The sequence below is a fragment of the Ovis canadensis genome, chromosome 3, assembly GCF_042477335.2.
Source record: "Ovis canadensis isolate MfBH-ARS-UI-01 breed Bighorn chromosome 3, ARS-UI_OviCan_v2, whole genome shotgun sequence".
Classification (NCBI taxonomy): Eukaryota; Metazoa; Chordata; class Mammalia; order Artiodactyla; family Bovidae; genus Ovis; species Ovis canadensis.
In genome coordinates, this window is record NC_091247.1 from 73,345,591 (window position 1) to 73,364,654 (window position 19,064).

Genomic DNA, 19,064 nt, shown 5'->3' on the forward strand with positions numbered 1-19,064 from the left:
GCTTATTAAGATGATGATAAAAATAAAAATTTTTTAAAAAGATGATAATCATATAAAATATACACTTATAACTCCTGCATCTCACAAGAGTGAGTGTTGGGTCCAAAAAGATTTCAGGAAAATTACAGGTATTTTTTAGCTCTGAGGAACTACCAAAGAATCTCAATCATAGTGTTTTCTAATAGATCATTGAAATCCAATAATAAATTTGTGCAAAGCCTGGAAAGAATGAGAGAAAAATCCTGGAGGTTTCTCCTGATATTCTGCAATGTGGAGGCCAATTGCAAAGGTAGACTTCCATCTCTTAAAATAGTCTTACTAAAGAAATGCATGATTTATAAGGAGTGCAAGATAAGAATCTGGACTGTGGGGTTCTAATTGTAAGATTTTAGGAAAATAATTTATTCTCTTCCACTTCAACTTTTACTTATCTGAAAAATGAGGAGTATTACTTATAAATGCTCAACAAAGTTCACTTTAATTGAGGTATTTGAGGTAATCTCAAAGATCACTTTGAGATCAAAACATTTCTGTTCAAAAAACCAGCAGGAGGATCCTGGTGTGACTAAAACCTAGCATACTTAACCTCTTGTATCATCCTGCCTGGCTAGAAATAGGTTGAAATGAATTTGATCTTTGTTTGGCCTCATAAAACCCTATTTCACTGAGAATACTTTAAAACTAATACTCTAGATCCCCTTGGATACTTCAGATCTGAAGTTAATTTGAGAGAAAGGAATGGTGTTAGAAATTTCCTGAACTTGATGCTGGCCTTTAAGGCCTGGTGGGCATTAGGAGAGAAACATCCAGATTTCTTTGTATTAACATATGATCGGTGTACTGTGGTTTTTTGACAATAAGCTAATTGTACATTCAGCCAAATACCTTTAGATGCAGTTGCCTCTGACGGTTCAGTCAGTGGAAGCTGAAGGTAGCTGATGCAAACAATCACTGACATGAAAGCAATAATAATAAGAGTAAAACCAACAAGAGAGGAGTCCCCTTATTAAATTGATTGATGGGACATTTCTTCTTGGCTATTAAAACCAAAAGGAATAACTGATTGATGCTTACAATTTCATTAGTGTTAACTGTTTGTTTGTTTGTTTGTTTGTTTTCTCAGGACCAGGGCAGATGTGCTAATGGATAATTGCTTTCTATATTTCATTATGAAAGGGTCTGTAAAATGTTGGCTAATTCTGTGAAATTCTCACAGTGGGTCACAAAGAGTCAGACATGACTGAGCGACTGAACCGAACTGAACTGAGTTTCCCCAACCCAATGAGGTGGCAGAGACTTATACTGCCACAAGATATATATTAGTTCTTCCAAATGACACCTCTTTTAAATTGATGCCTCCTGGGCCCTAGAAAAGAGCAGTCTAAGCATTTAGCAGACATTACACTAAGTTTATACTTTAGTTATAATACCTGGGTCAGTTGAACAGAGTATGTAGGTCAAAGGTACACCTTGGAAACACTTAAATTGCAAGCTAAAGCACTACCAAACCTTTTTTGTTTCTTTCTTTTGAAGTTAACTCTAACATCATATGGTTTAATATATTACAAGAATCTTAGAACAGTTTTTGAAAATAATTCATTAGAATGTGATTTACTCAGTGCCTGTGGTGCAAATTATAAGCAGAGAAAGGGTTAGTCTACACTATGGATTCATGAGAATACAAATGATCATACTAACCACAACATGGTGAAGCTATATAAAATTGTAGGCATAATCACATAAGAATAAGTAGGAAGTTCAGATACCACAATAGCTTTGTGATCACATATGTTCTATTCACCTTATTAAAAACTGAGTTGTTTCATTCAATACAGCAGTGCTCAATTAATAGGATAAATAAAAATAACTTTTCAATGATATTTCTTAAAACCTTAAAGTCCTAGGTCTAACTTCCTAATATTCTAAATTGGGGTCTCTGGATTGTAACTCAGGAACATTTTTTCTTAAAATCACTTGGTAATTATAATCCAGTTGGCCTAGTAATACACACTCAACAAATACTACATTAAGATGCTAGTAATAAAAATAGCCACTATGATTTGAAGCCTAATATATGCTAGTCACTGTTTAAGGGTTCCATATATTATAATTAATACAGCCCACATGCAAGATGTTATTCTCTCCATTTATATAGACAAGAAAATAGTTTGTGTGACTTTCCACAGTCTCCATAATTTAGTAAATAACTAGCTTTCATAATATCAGTGTTCATTTTCTATTTCCAGTTAAGTCAGTTAGGAGAAAAGTGACTTATATCATATTTATTATAATATCCCAATGCATTTTTAGTGTGCCGCTTGACAGATCTTTATCAAAGTATCTTCTTGAAGTACTTATGAGTCCATGTCTCATTGCATCTCGCAACTTTTGACTCCTGAAATTACCTTAGCAAAAGCATGCATCTTTTCTAAACAAAAGAATAACTCTTAAATTGACTCTCAACAATTTAAAGTAAAATCAGGAGGGAAGAGTAATACTTATTTACTCTTAATTACCTTTCTAATTATAATTCTTTTTGAATAATCATTTCTCCAATATTTTACAAAAACACAAACTGGTATTTAGTTTTGTTAAACTAAAACTGGTTTTGTTTTTACTAACTTCTTCAATTCAATTAGCAAATAGGCCCCAGAGAACTGAAAAATTAAACAAAAACTTCATGGGAAAAACAGTGAAAAAATGGTTGAGCAACTACTATCAAAACCTAATTTATTAAATGTTGACCATAGCAAGAAGTATAAATGTGACATTTTCCTATCAAATGGAGTATGAAATCTATTGACTGTTGAGCAGAACGAGGAAGTAGAGTCAACACCTGCTTCTCTGGAGCAATTTAAATGGAGTCACCCATTTAAATTGTTCTGGAGGGAGAAGCACAGAGTTGTGGGTTTCTCCCAGGCCTGTGTAGTCTTACATGGTCCTTGGCACTGTGTCAAACTGTGCTGTGAAACTATAAAGCTATAAACAGTCTTGAGAGAAGAAGCAAGTAAGTAGGTGAACTTGAATGATAAGTTCTACCCAGAGTAGCTGACTACTAAGTTCCTGCAAACCAAAATTCTATAATTATAAGTAGAATCTACTGTGAATAATATATAATCACAGATAACTAATTGAAAAGTTATGAGGTCACCTGCCATTTTTCAAAATGAATTCTTTGTTCAATTGGTCTAGATTAGAATAATCAAGACAGTTATCAGCTTTCGGCAAGATGTCATTTTAAGACTGCATATTTTAGAGAAAATGAATGTGTTGTTTCTTTTCTTAATGAGTGTTAAATGAATATGATTTTTGCAGGTCAGATATACAAATGAGTTAAATACAAGTTAGTGTCAAATTAATTGTGTTTAAAAGATTTATGAAAGGGAGGACTTTTTAAAGGTACCAGTATAATAAATAGAAGTACAAATAATTGGTTTAGAGATAACTAGACAGGATATTTTGAAAATATCAGAGTTAGTTACAGTATTAAACTATTTTTGCCATTTTATTAAGGAATGAGTGACTCAGTTTTCTGGTTCATGGGTTTTTCACTTGTGATTCCTTTTTTTAACCTATTTATTCATTATTTAGTGAATGTTTATTATATGAACTGTACCAGGCACTAGAACACTTAATAAAATGCTCATTTCCAGTTCAAAGGGCTTACAAAGGTCTATGTTAGGGCTAAGCACACGATGCCAGGAGATTATATACAGGGGCAGCACCTAACCCAACCTCATGATATCAATAATGGCTTCCTGAAAAAATTGTGTTGGTTGTGAGTTTGTAAGAGAGAACAGGCGTTAAGAAAAAGAAGAAAAGAGGGAAGGAGGTGTTGTAAGCCAATAACAGTGTTCAGGAAGCCCTGAGAGGAAAAGAGGCTTGAGCTGTTTGGGAATCTGAAAGTAATTAGATACAGGGTGAGAATGTTCAGTGAAGAGGTTGGTAAGGATGAGACTGGTGAAGTAGACAGGCGCCAGAGGATTAAGGGCTTGTGGATCAAGCAGAAGACTAGTCATCTTCAACTGCAAGTAACGCAGAGGGCTCGACCTACAAAATTCAAAAGTGATGTGGTACCCAGCACAAGGGAGTAAACATTTAATTAAAGCTTTCTAATGCTAATGAGAGTTCTCAATTAGCAATACTAAGCAAGATTCACAAGGACTTCAAAGGAAGCAAACCATCTCCATATAAGAGGCAGGTTTTGCTCTGTTTTTTTTCCTTTTTTTTTGCCCTAAGGAAACCTAAACTCCCTGATTCTTCCATCCTTTAAGTGATTTAAAAAAGAAAAATCACTTCATAAATAATTTAGCAGAATGGACTGGAAGAAATCTAATATCTATTGTTTAGTGACATGTTCATTTACTTTATTCCCTTTACTAAAAGAAACGTTTAATAAAGAAGATTACAGTACTAAATATAGACGTTGAACCTAGAAATATGCAGTTAATAAGCTGTGTTAGGAATATGGATAACAGTAATAATTGAAGGGGTTCCTTAATTTAACACGCAGCTAATCTTGAGCATGAGCTAGTCAGTCATTTCCCACTGATGGAAACAGGCTGAGCCAGAAAGAGCAAGATTTCCTGTACCTTAACATGATGCACATCGCTACACCTTCTAATGAAATGGCATTGCTGTAATTTTGTTTTAATCCTTTTTTTCTGCAAGGTACCAGTAAATTATTTTTAAAATGACTGTAGTCTTTGTGTAAAGCCATGTTTTTATAAGCAATGATGACTTTTCCTAGGTAATAAAATATAAGTGAACTGGGACTTATTATTTTTTCCTTAAATTTTTACATAATGCTATTGGTTAATGTTTATTTTTCTTTCTGGATATATTTATTCCCACTAAATCATCACTAACGTCTGTTCCCTGTAGTACATGACCATGGCCATAGGCCCCTAGAATTTAAAGAGAAAAATATATGTGTTGAAAGATATATAAGTATTTTAAGCAGGGATACCCATTACTTTATTTCCCTCTTTGTGCTCTCATCTTACTTCTGAAACATAAAAAAAAAAAAAACTTTCTTTTTTTTATCTTTGATCTATCAATTTTTGATCTATCAACCTCTCAGGAATGCCCTAGATACCAATGTGTTTGCAAACTAAATTCAGGCAAAGTAATCACCCATTTTCTAAGTGGTAGAATCACCTATCCTAATGAAGTCTTGTGGTGCACAGATTTTCTTTTCAGCTCTTATGGCTAGCTATGTAAATGGAGCAAAACTCCATTCTGCAGTATTCTTTTATTCATGTTTTATTTTGCCTATATTTATTTCATAGTCAGAGAGTCACTTAGCTTCCCCATAAGCTATGTAAGAGAGTGGCTATTATTAATGATTATGAAGATATAGTTCTTATCAACAAATTTATAATACCATGCCAGCTGATCAAAATTATCCACATGTTAAGTTTGAAATATATATGTGAAGGACTGTTTAATGCTTATAACCCTGAGCATGAAAAACATGTCCCATGAGACTCTCTGTGTTTTGACCCTTGACCATTTGGGTCTGCAGATCAGCATCTCATCAATGCTAGACTTCACTCAAGAACACAAACAGGGTGACTTGCGCTTGTTTTCCTTCTCCCTCCCTTACTAGTTAACACAGACACATCCTTGAGATATTAGCTTAAATGTCCCTCCTTAGGGTAGTTTTTCCTGCCCTCTTTGATGAGATGACTCCACTTTAAACTCTCCTGGGCCAAATATTTTCTTTAAAACAATTACCACCTTTAGTAAGCATGAATTTATATTTTTTCATTGGTAAGAATGTTTTCACTGCATGTGACAGAAATATAACTAAAATGAGATTACATGGCATGAATATTGCAAAATATCTGGGCGTTTTCCAGAATCTAAAGTGACCATCTAGAAACCAAATGACCTCCGGGGACTTTGGGTTCTGTAAGCAAGGATAAAACTAGTAGGATTTCATTACTCTCCTACTTATATTCAGTTTATGTCTGTCTGTGCTTTACTTTATCTTTTCCTACTTGAAATGAACCTTCATCTGGTGGGCGTCATGGCAGCCAAAAGTTTCTGAGCTCTTCTTCATTATTTATAGTTGGAAAAATCCAGAAGAAGGATAATTTTGAGCCAGTTTGAATCACATGCCCAACTCTGTACCAGTCTCTGTGGTTAGAGAAATAAGGAATAATGTGATGGGCCCGGTCAGAGAGACATGACCTCTCCTCCAAGAGATGATGCCTATTATCAGAAAGAAAGTATGTATGTGTGACAAGGTCTCATTCTAGAAGGACACTGGACAGACGAAACAATGGTGACCTCTGTGTCACCATTTGTTTAATATCTACATTTTATGACAGGCAATGAATGTGTCTCTTTTCCTCACCAATTTTATTCTATTGCCTATCATAGCACCTGAAGCATCAAAGGTACTTGCTATTTAATTCTTGAATAAGTAGATGCACATAAGGAAAATTGTTTTGCCTGGTTAAGAGAAAAGAAGTTAAATAATAAGGCAATGGATCCTGTCAGATAATGAGAATGTTTTAGCATAGTGAAAGGTATAGATATAATTCTAGCATGATATTTGTGTGCATGCACATTTTTGGGTTTACTTGCTTTAAAGTTTTAAGACTTCCTTCAAGCAATCAGACAATGAGACTTACATGAGGAAACAAGCATTAGTTGAACAGATGTTATATTTCCAATGAGCTTGTCCTGCTGAGATCAAATGAGTTACAAAGCTCTGTTTTAAACCCTGTAAGCTTAGCTGAGGCAATGTTAGATAATTCTAACACTCAAAATTCCTCATCTCAATGGGAATGACAACTTCACATTCCCCATGTAGAACAGCCATAGGCACTGCCCCCATGCAGAAAATGACTCTCTCTTTATGTTTGCACCTGAATATGGATAACATTGACCCAAGCCACCATAACCATGGGAAACAAGATCCTCCTGAGGATCCTTGGACTGACTGCCAGCAAGTCATTTCTTGCTGGAATGGTTTTAGTGCATTCCTGGGAGCCTAATGTTTTTGAAAGTTTTAATTCTAATATCTCCAAGTGAGGTTATTCTTGAATTTTAATCACTTTCTCAAATTCAACCTTCAGGTCATGGTTGAATTTAACAATAGTGTTCAAGGTGCAACTGGGTGAAAACAAACAAACAAACATACAAAAAGGCAAGGAGATGTGAGAAGAGATAGTCTACAAAATTGAGAGGAATGGCTTAACATTTTGCATACCTAAGGAAAATAAAGAAAGAAGTGGAGATGGAGGAAAAGAAGAGATATGGGATTGAGAATCTAACTTTTACTGAGCACCTATTTTGTGTCAGGATCTGCTAGATATTATACATGCATTTTATTTCTCCAGTCATTCCTTCTAACCAAGGGAGGTACTTCCTGTCTCCCAGCAGCAAATAAGAAAATGAAATCTCAGAAAAACTGAGTAATTTTCTCTAGTTTCCACTAGCTCCAAATTTCTCCCTACTGCTCTTCTTAGGGAATATGATAAAGAAAAAGTAGAAATAAAAGAGAAAGGAACCTGAAGAAAGATACTAAAGAGAGTCATGTAAACTGTTTCTAAATTAAATTCTTTTAATTTAGATTTGCTAGTTGCAACATGAAGCACCCAAAAGTACATAATTATTTAGTGGGAATAATTTAATTCAAAAGAGACAATATATTAGAAAAGATCTGGTTAGTTGAAATAGTTATTACATATAAAAAAATTTAACTCACCATTTATCTTAGAGACATTTTTCTCCCTGGGAAAATCTGAATGATTAAGTCATTTAAATAAACAGAAAACTTTAAATTCATTCCCTTTTGGTGCCTTAGCAGCTTCCATATCTCTTGTGAACAAGAATATGCCTGTACCTCTTAAAGGGACTGCTACTCCCAAGTATGGCACAAAATTTCTTGCTTGAAACTAGCCCATTATGCAAAATATAGTGATATTCCTGTTGATATAATTAGATGTTGTTATTCAGTGAGCCTAGTCTCTGCAGGTTCTGTTGAAATAAAGTAGTTTAGTATTAGGTATAATAATTATTGGACCAACATGAATGCATGCTCCTTACCACCCACACTTAGATAAGTCCTTTTACTATTTTGAAAATTAAATGTTATTATTCTCTTTATTCTAACTACTGATTCTCTAATCCTTTGATTTTATGATCTGTTTTAAGCACCTCATTCAAAAAGAGATGCTTTTTGTCCTCTTTCCTTTCACCTCTGTCCATTCTTTAATATCTTAAAAATCAGCATTTTGAAGTTGCATGCTGGTTAAATGACAGACCCATACTTATGATAGACCAGGTTAGGAATTAGATCCAGAGTGTAGTTGGCTCAGACTCAGTGTTCAAACCTCATCTCTTGCCAGAAAGCACAAGCCACAGCCCTACATTTAGATGTAACCTTAAGTATGCCAAACATTATTATTTGCCTACACAACATCTATTAGTACTATCTCCATTCTTCCTTTAATAAGGCACTCCACTTTTGTTTTAAAAAGAAAATATACCTAACTCTAACTCTCCACGTCTCAGCCTATCTTATAAATGAGAAGATAAAACAGGAACATAGTCTTAGTCATTGATGTTTTTCTCAACAAGCTGCCCCAGTCCCAAAATGCATACATCTTATTAGGTGTAAATTAATTCTATACTTGGTAAAGTTAGGGCTCTGTTGAATGTGACCTGATAAAATGTTAATTAATGCATCAGTTCTTCATCTTAGTAGTCTTTGCCACTGGGACGTACGTACTGTCCTCCCTGGAGTAATTAAAGCAAAAGGATATCTAACGGCCCACTTAGATAGGAGATTGCTGCAAATAGATATGATTTATGTCCCCTCATGAGTTGTGTGAAATGCACAACTTACACCACTGTGCTCAGGACACCCTGAGGCCAGGACGATTGCTTTATGATTCTTTGAATATGAGACTTCACCTTGACCTTCTCAGGAATGTGTTCTTTTGTTCTTTTCCAATACTTCCCATGGGTGGTAGCTGCCATTCAGCCATCTGCATTGATATCTAACAATCATGTTTTTATTCCTAGTCCATATAAGTATGCTGTGTAGAGAAAAGGAAAATTCATTGTGTTCTACTAAGGGTGGAAAGAAAAGTAAATTAGTGAATGGGTTCTGCTTTTCTTTAGTTTCTGAAACAGCCCCTTTCTATGACCTTTGCTCTTACTGTTCTCTAACCTCAATCAGATTTATAGCACAATTGGGCCCTCTCAATGTACTCCCTTATCATGATTTTCTCAGGAAAAGGATGTGATATTGTTTACTTGCCCCTGAATAGGAATGCAAATTAATCAAATATTAATTGAGGGAAGAGTATATAATAGATACTGAGAAATGAGCAGTGAGCAAGAGAGACATGATTCCTGCCTCAGTGGGACTTATATTTTATTGAGGAAAAAAAAACATAAGGGAAATACTTTCAGGCTGACATTTGAATAATTATAATATAAATATAATAATTTAAAAAGTTATAATATCTTAACTTTAGTCTCAGGACACAAATTGCTTTCTTAAGGAAATAATATGTGTGCTGAAATATAAAACATTAATGGCAATTACAAGGGAATAATGGTTTGTTTTCAACTGAACAGAATTGCTGTTGGAAGACTTAGAAGTAGGAAAGTCTGAGGAACTGAGAGGCCTCCAGTTCAGATGTGCAGGGAGCATAGCAGAGAAAAGGATCAACATGAAGGTGGAGATATAAGTAGGAACAGAACCACACAGTGCCATCTGCCAAAATTTATTTTAAGTCATATTTCAAATTGTTCAATAAAGGGGTTTTCCTCATGTGAAGTTCTTTCAAGCATCAAAAAGTGAATAAAAATACTATTCTTGTAAACAGAATTTCTCTGTGCCAGGCTGACCCTCTCAGGGAAAAGCCCAAGTTTCCCAGGATACATTAGAAACAACTGAAGTTGAGTTAACCTTGGTCCAAGTCTAGCATTTTGAGAGATGTACTTTCCCACAAAGCCACTAAATGTGATTGATGTCGGTAACTGATTCTTCAAGATACTTATATCTCTCGAGAAGAACTGAATGGTTCTACTACTAAAAAACTAAACAAACTTGTGAAAATCATTCAAATTCCTGAAGTTCTGTTTCCTTACGTATATATCAAGGCTAATACTATCTGCTCCCAGGATTATATAGTGATTACATTTCAACCAATTTAGTAGAAAATTTTAAAACTACTCAGAAAATGCCAGAATTTATATGAGTGCCACATTTATATATAACCTTTGTGTGAAAGTTAATAACAGCCCCAAAGACCTAGATAATTGTAATCAGAGAAGCTTAGATTTGTTAAGGCCTTACTGTGTGTCCAATCCTATTTATTACTCTATTGCTATTCCATTTTAGAGATATAAAGATGGAGGCTTAAAGCATTCAATAAACTGCTTAAGATTTCATAGCTAGGGAATAATGTGACTGACTTTATATTGAAGAGTTGGTTCAAAAGTTGCAATTGATATAAACGCCTGGTCAGAAATATAAAGTTTGTCCACAAGTATTCAACATCAAGCATTCATATATTCTCTTCTTGTTCAACTTAAAACTTTATACAGGATGTGAAACACATTTGGTAAGCTGGCTTGTGGTTACCTAACTTGTTTCCCTTGGAAGTCCAAAACATTCTTGCAAATTAATTAACTGTGGAATTACAAGTATTGTTAAGAGGTGGGGAAAAGCACTGTGACACCACTGCTGCCTTTTCAGAGGCTTGACCTGACCTTATACATGTGGTCATCTGTTACTTGCAAGTGAGCTCTCATTCACAGACTATTAGATGTTTCAGGGTTTTTCTTTTACTGAGTCTGGGGAAAAATAGTTCTTCTAACATTAAGCTGAGTTTACTTTAGGAAACAAAACACTAGGATGGATAAATAAATATAATTTAATTTTATCTGAAAAATAAAAGACTCCTATTAGATCATTTTAAGTCCCCACCCATTTGCTTTTGCCTTGAACCTATATAAATTATTGATCTGCCTTCATCTTTTTAAGCAGAATACAAGAAAGGTTTTGCTTTCTGTTAAAACGGTAAAAATGGTTATAAGAATGTACTAAGTCCCCTGCTGCTGCTGCTGCTAAGTCGCTTCAGTCGTGTCCAACTCTGTGTGACCCCATAGACAGCAGCCCACTAGGCTCCTCTGTCCCTGGGATTCTCCAGGCAAGAATACTGGAGTGAGTTGCCATTTCCTTCTCCAATGCATCAAAGTGAAAAGTGAAAGGGAAGTCGCTTAGTCATGCCCGACTCTTAGCGACCCCATGGACTGCAGCCTACCAGGCTCCTCTGTCCATGGGATTTTCCAGGCAAGAGTACTGGAGTGGGGTGCCATTGCCTTCTCTGACTAAGTCCCCTACCAGAGATTAAAAAATACTCTAGACCACGGGCTGACAAACTAAGTTCCAAGGACCAAATCCTGCCCACTGCCTGATTGTATAAAAAGAGTTTATTTTGTGGGACCCAGCCACAAATATTTGTTTTCATATTGTCTTTGACTGCTTTTGCACCATAACTCCAGAGTTGAGTGGTTGCCAAAGAGAATTCATGACCTACAATGCCTAAACTATTTACTATCTACCCACCACTAAACTAGATAAGATCAGAATTAAACAAGGATTATATGTGTTATAGAATGACAGTTTTGAGAGTCAGGTTGTGTGCCAACAACACAGGCCTAAGCAGGAAGAAAGAAGGCGGTGAGGGTGTTTTTGACGGGATGAGGGAACAGAGTGGACAAAGGAAACTGCTAAACAGAGTATAGTAGCAGGGGTAGCTGAGCAGCAGAGTGTAGTTAGGGACTCAGGGATAGTGAAGGAGCAGGATGTATTCAGGTTATAGAATGCTGGCAGGGAGTAGAATGCATTTTGGTAGCAGGGTATTTAGCCAAGGAGCAGTACAGGGTCACCACTCCCTGAACGGTGGAGTGGTCATTGGAAATGGACAGTCATTGGAAAGTGTATGTATAAGCAAAAAGCAGAGTGTGGATAGGGAGTAAGGTATCCCACAAATAGATCATCATTAGGGAGCCAAGTATAGTGAGGAGCAGAGTGTGATCAGGAAGCAGTATGTAGTCACTGAGCAGTGCAGTCCAAGAGCAGGGTGAAGTCAGGGAGCAGCAGTGGTCAAGGAGCAGGTGGAGCCAGAGAGCTTGTAATGGTCAGACAGTCAGGAAGCTCACTGTTGTGGCCAGAGAGTCAGCAAGTGGGTGCTGGTGAGAGTGAGATGCTTTGAGTTTTAATTCAAGATCAGATTCTTCTAGGTGCCCCACCTCAGCACTCTGTAGAGACAGACCTTGAGCGCATATTTTGAGCCAGCCATTGTGCTAAGTGTCCCTCCGCCTGCTGGCTGCACAATTGTGTGGACCAAGGACAGGTGTTCTTATGGCCTAAAGGAAATCAGAGCTGCAAAGATGGAAACAGGTTTGTGAATGATGCCAAGGTACTGAGACCCTGGGAAAGCCTGATTCTAGGTGACTGTACTTATTGTTTATGAAAATAATAATGAGAATAATTAGGAAACTAGATACACATGTACCTGCCAGCCTTAGTCATTGTACACAGTGTTAGCTGAAGCTCACTAGGTATCAAGAAAAGAACAGAGTTTTAGGTAATGAAATATAATGCTTTACTCAAAATGATTTGTCAGTTTCAGAGAATAGAATGTTGTACAGTCAATTGAATCTTGAGTAGTCAGAGGATTTTTCCCCCATACTGCCAGCTGTTAATACAGTTTGACAATATACCTAATCAGAACCACGTAGCTTAACTGCCTTTGATGTATTTGTAATTGTATTTACCAGGAATTTAATACACAACCCACAACGCACATATGAAATTTGGAATACAACACACGTAATCTTTCCACACATGATGAACTGAAAAATAATTTTAAGAGGTGGTTATTAGAAGGTAAACGCCACAGTGAGTTTTTTTAAAAACATTTTCATGTTACATCTTAGAAAAAAATGTGGATTTTTTATTCTTACCATATATTATATGCTTAGTAATAAATAGTTCATCTAAATGTGCTGAGTAAAACCAGCTAGTAGGAAACATTTATTGCCTCATAAAATGAAAACTGAGTGAAGCTGTCAAATGGAAGAACAATTAAACCATTTGACTAAGCCGTTAGAAACAATATAATTTTCTTGGAAACCATAGAGTTGCAGAAGACTGCAGTTTCGAGGTAAGCATTCGTGAATGTGCAAACATCTTCCAGATTGTCAGTCAGCACAAGTGTTTGAGAAGAGACTGAGAAAAAAAGGAAGAGATTCAGTTTCCCTGGTGAGTCAAGGGCCTCTGACCTTGCTTTTGGAGCAGGTTTATTTTTGTTAGTCTGAACAAAAAAAAGTGTATCCTGAATCTGAAAAATGTATCTGAGGCTTTGTCAGCAAGCAAAGGATGCAATGGTGTCAAAACCGTAATCAAGGCAAACTTTTAAAAACTAGAGGTCAGCAGTGAGGGAGTCTTCCAGAAAGTACCTCCTGGACTTTGCTAGTTTGTGATTTAGTCAACAGCAGAATAAGCAACCTAGATAGCATATTGAAAAGCAGAGACATTACTTTGCCAACTAAGGTCCGTCTAGTCAAGGTTATGGTTTTTCCAGTGGTCATGTATGGATGTGAAAGCTGAGCGCTGAAGAATTGATGCTTTTGAATTGTGATGTTGGAGAAGACTCTTGAGAGTCCCTGGACTGTAAGGAGATCCAACCAGTCCATTCTGAAGGAGATTAGCCCTGGGATTTCTTTAGAAGGAATGATGCTAAACCTGAAACTCCAGTACTTTGGCCACCTCATGTGAAGAGTTGACTCATCAGAAAAGACTCTGATGCTGGGAGGGATTGGGGGCAGGAGGAGAAGGGGACAACAGAGGTTGAGATGGCTGGGTGGCATCACAGACTCAATGGACGTGAGTCTGAGTGAATTCCAGGAGTTGGTGATGGACAGGGAGGCCTGGCATGCTGCGATTCATGGGGTCACAAAGATTTGGACACGACTGAGCGACTGAACTGAACTGAACTGAACTGAGAATAAGCATGGGTGTTTCCTTTGTGAGAGACCGGTTCTCTGTAGGTTTATTTTTTTAAGTAATATTTTGATCTCTATGCTTTCTTCAGCTTTCAGATGATATTTTAAGTCTTTTATTGACTTGTTCTCCTTTATTAACCTATTATTCTTCTCAGATTAGGGTAGCCATGACCCACATGTACTTGCATGATCTTACCTCCATTCAGTTTCTCTTTCCTAGGGGGAAAAAAATTCTCTTCACTCAACATCACCCTCACTCTTGAGGACTCAGCTAAAAATTGACCATTTCTTTAGAGTAATTTCCTGAATATCTAATCCCAAAATAATCTTTCCTCTGAGTATTTGTTTTACTTCTTGTGTGTGCCTTTGGTGCAAATGACACCTTCAAGCTGGTCACATTCAAATGACCTGTTTCAATTCTGCATGGTTTAGGCAGGTTTATTAACCAAGTTGGTCACTCATTCTACACATTTAAAAGCTGTGATCAGAAATGCTGTAATCTTTGTGTACACAGAATGGTATTAAGCAAACTTAATCTCCAGATATTTTCCCACTTGAGATAGAGGTGGCTCGATTCCATAACTGGGACAGAGGGGAAGAGGTTGGGCAAGCAACTAGTCCACAAAATAGAGCTGGATTTCAGTGTTACTGCAAATGAATGAGAGTCAGGTTACTTGCAGCAGCCACAGGCTGGAACCTGATCAGCTTTCTCCATCAGTTGCCATCTAGGTGAATGGGCTTCATTCTCACCAACTCACCTCCATAAAGTTGTTACAGCAAAACTGGGGATATTTTTCCTTTCTTTCTTTAACTGTCTGACTCTCTCATAACTCTGAGAAAAATTTGTATTTGGTTCAATTTCTTTATCTCATTCAGGGAAGCAGAATCTGATAAACTTGAGAATCAAACATTATTCTTTCCTTGTCAGATTACCCAGAACAAAGTCATCTTTGATTTTCCTACATTTTTAACAAAAGCCTTTTATCAAACCCTCAGTCTACATGCTGTCTCTTTTTAAAGGGCTAACAGAAAAAAAATCAGATAGGGAACACTAACATTTGCTCATCCTTTTTCTTATTTTTCACAGGGTTAAAAGTCAAAAACAGAACTTTAAAAAATGCTCTATGCAGTCATTCATTTGCCAAATAACCATTATTGACTTGTGTTGATAATTTGTATCTTCAGAGACTCTCTTACTCATTTTGGGCTACTATAACAAAATGCTATGATTTAAAAAACAAACATACATTTCTTACAGTTTTGGAAAATGGGAAGTCCAAGATCAAGATGCTAACAGATTTGAGGTCTAGACAGAGCACATTTTCTAGTTTACAGATTGTTGCATTCTGGCTATATCCTCCCATGGTTGCAAGAGAGAGAAACCTTGGATCTCTTGCTCTTTTTCATAAGGGCAGTAATCTAAACTTAATTAACTCCCAAAGTCTCATCATCAAAGACCACCATACTGGGGATTAGAAATTTAACATAAAAATTTAGTGGGGACATAAGTCCATTGCAGAAACCTTGTTTTTGGAGCTCAGTTCAGTTCAGTTAAGTCACTCAGTCGTGTCTGACTCTTTGTGACCTCATGAATCACATCATGCCAGGCCTACCTGTCCAATCCCGGAGTTCACTCAGACTCACATCCATCGAGTCTGTGATGCCATCCAGCCATCTCATCCTCTGTCGTCCTCTTCTCCTCCTGCCCCCAACCCCTCCCAGCATCAAATCTTTTCCAATGAGTCAACTCTTTGCATGAGGTGGCCAAAGTCCTGGAGTTTCAGCTTTAACATCATTCCATCCAAAGAAATCCAAGGGCTGATCTCTTTAAGAATGGACTGGTTAGATCTCCTTGCAGTCCAAGGGACTCTCAAGAGTCTTCTCCAACACCACACTTCAAAAGCATCAGTTCTTTGGCGCTCTGCCTTCTTCACAGTCCGAATCTCACATCCATACATGACCACAGGAAAAACCATAGCCTTGACTAGACAGACCTTAGTCGGCAAAGTAATGTCTCTGCTTTTGAATATGCTATCTAGGTTGCTCATAACTTTTCTTCCAAGGACTAAGCGTCTTTTAATTTCATGGCTGCAATCATCATCTGCAGTGATTTTGGAGCCCCAAAAAATAAAGTCTGACACTGTTGTTTCCACTGTTTCCCCATCTATTTCCCATGAAGTGATGGGACCAGATGCCATGATCTTTGTTTTCTGAATGTTGAGCTTTAGGCCAACTTTTTCACTCTCCACTTTCACTTTCATCAAGAGGCTTTTTAGTTCCTCTTCACTTTCTGCCATAAGGGTGGTGTCATCTGCATATCTGAGGTGATTGATATTTCTCCCGGCAATCTTGATTCCAGCTTGTGTTTCTTCCAGTCCAGAGTTACTCATGATGTACTCTGCATAGAAGTTAAACAAGCAGGGTAACAACATACAGCCTTGATGTACTCCTTTTGCTATTTGGAACCAGTCTGTTGTTCCATGTCCAGTACTAACTGCTGCTTCCTGATCTGCATACAGATTTCTCAAGAGGCAGGTCAGGTGGTCTGGTATTCCCATCCCTTTTAGAATTTTCCACAGTATATTGTGATCCATACAGTCAAAGGCTTTGGCATACTCAATAAAGCAGAAATAGATGTTTACCTGGAACTCTCTTGCTTTTTCCATGATCGAGTGGATGTTGGCAATTTGATCTCTGGTTCTTCTGCCCTTTCTAAAACCAGCTTGAACATCAGGAAGTTCATGGTTCACGTATTGCTGAAGCCTGGCTTGGAGAATTTTGAGCATTACTTTGCTAGCATGTGAGATGAGTGCAATTGTGCGGTAGTTTGAGCATTCCTTGGCATTGCCTTTCTTTGGGATTGGAATGAAAACTGACCTTTTCCAGTCCTGTGGCCGCTGCTGAGTTTTCCAAACTTGCTGGCATATTGAGTTCAGCACTTTCACAGCATCATCTTCCAGCATTTGATATAGCTCAACTGAAATTCCATCACCTCCACTAACTTTGTTCATAGTGATGCTTTCCAAGGCCCACTTGACTTCACATTCCTGGATGTCTGGCTCTAGATGAGTGATCACACCATCATAATTATCTGGGTCGTGAAGAACTTTTTTGTACAGTTCTTCTGTGTATTCTTGCCACCTCTTCTTAATATCTTCTGCTTCTGTTAGGTCCAGACCATTTCTGTCCTTTATCGAGCCCATCTTTGCATGAAATGTTCCCTTGGTATCTCTAATTTTCTTGAAGAGATCTCTCATCTTTCCCATTCTGTTCTTTTCCTGTATTTCTTTGCATTGATCGCTGAGGAAGGCTTTCTTATCTCTTCTTGCTATTCTCTGGAACTCTGCATTCAGATGCTTATATCTTTCCTTTTCTCCTTGGCTTTTTGCCTCTCTTCTTTTCACAGCTATTTGTAAGGCCTCCCCAGACAGCCATTTTGCTTTTTCGAATTTCTTTTCCATGGGGATGGTCTTGATCCCTGTACAATGTCACAAACCTCATTCCATAGTTCATCAGGCACTCTATCTATCAGATCTAGGCCCTTAAGTCTATTTCTCACTTCCACTGTATAATCATAAGGGATTTGATTTAGGTCATACATGAATGTTCTAGTGGTTTTTCCTACTTTCTTCAATTTGAGTCTGAATTTGGTAATAAGGAGTTCATGAGCTGAGCCACAGTCAGCTCCTGGTCTTGTTTTTGTTGACTGTATAGAGCTTCTCCATCTTTGGCTGCAAAGAATATAATCAATCTGATTTCGGTGTTGACCATCTGGTGATGTCCTTTTGTAGAGTCTGCTATTGTGTTGTTGGAAGAGGGTATTTGGTATGCCCAGTGCATTTTCTTGGCAAAACTCTATTAATCTTTGCCCTGCTTCATTCTGTATTCCAAGGCCAAATTTCCCTGTTACTCCCAGTGTTTCTTAACTTCCTACGTTTGCATTCCAGGCTCTGTAATGAAAAGGACATCTTTTTTGGGTGTTAGTTCTAAAAGGTCTTGTAGGTCTTCATAGAACCGTTCAACTTCAGCTTCTTCAGCATTACTGGTTGGGGCATAGACTTGGATTACTGTGATATTGAATGGTTTGCCTTGGCAAAAAACAGAGATCATTCTGTCATTTTTGAGATTGCATCCAAGTACTGCATTTTGGACTCTTTTGTTGACCATGATGGCTACTCCATTTCTTCTGAGGGATTCCTGCCCGCAGCAGTAGATATAATGGTCATCTGAGTTAAATTCACCCATCCCAGTCCATTTTAGTTCGCTGATTCCTAGAATGTTGACGTTCACCCTTGCCATCTCTTGTTTGACCACTTCCAATTTCCCTTGATTCATGGACCTGACATTCCAGGTTCCTATGCAATATTGCTCTTTACAGCATCGGATCTTGCTTCTATCACCAGTCACATCCACAGCTGGGTATTGTTTTTGCTTTGGCTCCATCCCTTCATTCTTTCTCGAATTATTTCTCCAGTGATCTCCAGTAGCATATTGGGCACCTACTGACCTGGGGCATTCCTCTTTCAGTATCCTATCATTTTGCCTTTTCATACTGTTCTTGGGGTTTTCAAGGCAAGAATACTGAAGTGGCTTGCTATTCCCTTCTCTGGTGGACCACATTCTGTCAGACCTCTCCGTCATGACCCGTCCGTCTGGGGTTGTCCCACAGGCATGGCTTGGTTTCATTGAGTTAGACAAGGCTGTGGTCCTAGTGTGATTAGATTGACTAGTTTTCTGTGAGTATGGTTTCAGTGTATCTGACTTCTGATGCCCTCTTGCAACACCTACCGTCTTACTTGGGTTTCTCTTACCTTGGTCGTGGGGTATCTCTTCATGGCTGCTGCAGCAAAGCCTAGCTGCTGCTCCTTACCTTGGAGAAGGGGTATCTCCTTACAGCCGCCCTTCCTGACCTTCAACGTGGGATAGCTCCTCTAGCCACCGCTCTTTGGGTTGGTCTTCCCAGCACCCGCCCCTGGCCTCGGGCTCAGGGTGGCTCCTCAGGGCCACCACCCCTG